Source organism: Pseudorca crassidens, chromosome X (assembly GCF_039906515.1).
Source record: "Pseudorca crassidens isolate mPseCra1 chromosome X, mPseCra1.hap1, whole genome shotgun sequence".
Lineage (NCBI taxonomy): Eukaryota > Metazoa > Chordata > Mammalia > Artiodactyla > Delphinidae > Pseudorca > Pseudorca crassidens.
In genome coordinates, this window is record NC_090317.1 from 89,995,912 (window position 1) to 89,998,880 (window position 2,969).

At 44.6% G+C, this 2,969-nt stretch overlaps 1 pseudogene; it reads left to right on the forward strand.

The window, feature by feature from the left end:
- Positions 1–1,605: 1,605 nt before the first annotated feature.
- On the forward strand, positions 1,606–2,514 carry LOC137216548 (peroxiredoxin-1 pseudogene; annotated as a pseudogene).
- Positions 2,515–2,969: the final 455 nt, after the last annotated feature.

Genomic DNA, 2,969 nt, shown 5'->3' on the forward strand with positions numbered 1-2,969 from the left:
GGCATTGCCATAGTGATGTTGAAATGGAGCAGAACCCTATGGTCCTCCCCACAATGTCCTCTGCCTGCCTTTTGTCTGTGGAAAAACTTTTCTTAAAGAATAAATTTAATCAGAGAGTGAGAAAATTCAGAAACAAAGGAAAACAGTCCAAGACTAAATAATAATAGTCACTAAGCATAATCAAGGACCTTTAGTTCCTCTTCATGGGCTATAGGTAATATTCTGAGCCATATTCTGTGAGCTATCTTGTAGATATTGAAACCCCCACCAGGTAGAAGAAGTTAACTACAGGATGACCAGACTATAACCATGACATAAGCGGCCACAATTCTGAGAATTGGGCTCAAGGAAATGGGAACAAACCGACCCTGGAACTGAAGATTAACTGTACTTAAAACAATCAAGATGATGCTGGTCAGACCACCACATGACCAATTTCAAGAGGACTGTCAGAGCTGACTCTTGCTTCTGCATGTAGCCCCCTCCCTCTGTCTATAAAAGCTCTTGCATACTGGTTGTTGGGGGTCGGGGGTAGCTGGCCTTTGGACAGGAGTTCGCCCTCCTCCCGGGTTGCCAGCATCCAAAATAAAGCAAATTTTCCTTTCCACCAACTTGCCTCTTTATTGGCTTTTGAGAGGCGAGCAGCTGGACCTTACTTTTGGTTACAATGTGGTTTTCCAAATGATGAACAACTCTTGGTAAAATTCTGAATAAAACAACGCACAATCTGCCCTTGATTTACATGATTGTTGCATTTTTGAAAACTTCAGTGTTAATTTAAACTGTTTAAAAATACTTGGTGTTTTTGTTTAATATGGAGTTGGGCTATAAGCTTGGATAATCGTAAGCAGTCTTTTCACCTACATGAATGTCTAGCAGACATTCAAAAGTTACATGAGATAAGACCATCATGTGCACTGCAGGACTTTAGCAATCCTGAACCCTGCCCACCCTCCCCCCCCCCCGGTTGTTGTGACAACCAAAAGTACCACCGTATATTTCCCAAAATGCCTTCTAGGGAGCGATATGGACCCCCACCCTCACTCCCGCCCCTACTGAGGACCACTTACCGAAGAGAGGGAAGGTATGTGTAGGCAGTGGAAGGAAATGAGAAGTGGAGGGGTATGGTTGTGAGGGGTACTTGAGAACAGGAAATGAAGCAATCTGAGTCTTAGGGCTTCCATCGTCATACATATTTATTGATGGAATGAAGGTCTCAGAACCAAACACAACCTTACACCAGGGACAAGAGGGAAGATGGAGAGGGGGGTATAAGAAAAGGCCAGGACTTGTGGACTCTGAGCTAATAGGACTTAGGACTACTATTGCACTTTTGCTGAAGTCACCTTAGCATTTTAGACACTACCTCATACCTTTCTTTCTTTCCCTTTCTTTGAGCCCAGACTAACTGGAGCTTCTAAAAGACATCTCTATTTTACATATGAGAAGACTGAGGCCCAGAGAGATGAAATGCCTTACAGGAGGTCCCCACAGCAAGTTGATGGCTGAGCTGGGGGAGGTGAGGATCTTTCCACAAGAGTACTCTTTCTTTTCTTTTTGAGGATACAAAGAATTTATTTTGGCGTGTCTCTTTCCTGACTGTCTTCTGTGGTTTGTCTGTGAGAACTGCTGATAGCAATATGTCTTCAGGAAATGCCAAAATTGGGCACCATGCCCCCCAGTTCAAAGCAACTGCTGTAATGCCAGATGGTCAGTTCAAAGATATCAGTCTATCTGACTACAAAGGAAAATATGCTGTGTTCTTCTTTTACCCTCTTGATTTCACCTTTGTGTGCCCCACAGAGATCATTGCTTTCAGAGATAGGGCAGAAGAATTTAAGAAACTCAACTGCCAAGTGATTGGCGCTTCTGTGGATTCGCACTTCTGTCTCCTGGCATGGATCAACACACCCAAGAAACAAGGAGGACTGGGACCCATGAACATTCCCTTGATATCAGACCCCAAGCGCACCATTGCTCAGGACTATGGGGTCTTAAAGGCCCATGAAGGCATCTCATTCAGGGGCCTTTTTATTATTGATGATAAAGGTATCATTCAACAGATCACCATAAATGACCTTCCTGTTGGCCGTTCTGTGGATGAGACACTGAGACTAGTTCAGGCCTTCCAGTTTACTGACAAACATGGGGAAGTGTGCCCAGCTGGCTGGAAGCCTGGCAGTGATACCATCAAGCCTGATGTCCAGAAGAGCAAAGAATATTTCTCTAAGCAGAAGTGAGCACTGGGCCATTTTAGGACCAGGTTGCAGTAGGTGGCCATGAGAACAAAACTATTGTATTTTGTACTATTGTAATGCTTAAAACACAGGACCTTACACTCAGCCGAGATGTGGTGTGGAACAGGACAGGCCTTTCCTGCCGGGGTTGGGGAGGCCAGCCTTTCTTCCTCTGGAGGGAATGGCCTGAGCTGTATCATGCGGCAGGCAAACTGATGTGCATAGTAGTAGGTTATCGCTTTTGGTCTTTTGTAGTTTTATTAAACTTGAGCTGAGACCTTGTTGATTCTTCATTTTGGGAGGCATTAGCCTTTGAGTGTAAGAGAAATTTACTTTTTGCTTTCCCTGTTTAGGGGAAAATAAGGTGTGAGAGCTGCCTCAGAATCAGGAAATTATATTGAGGGGAAATGCAAGGAGATACAGGGAATGGACCTGAAGCAAGGTGTTTCATTTCACCATATCTGGAGAAGAGCAAGACCTACTACACTATTGGCCAAGGCACTGCAATTTATGCACAGGCTGGGTTGCAGGTTAAGAGCCCAATGAGATTACTGACATTTACTTTTACACTACTGGGAGGGCTGTATGAAAACCTGAGGCTTGGCCTCTTCTGATAAATGCCTGGTACTCGTTCTGTAAAAGATCGGCGATACAGGCCTCAGTAGCTTTGGAACCAAAAGCAGGAGGGGGAGACAAACACAAGCGCTGGTGTTCATAGGGTAGGGCTTTCTG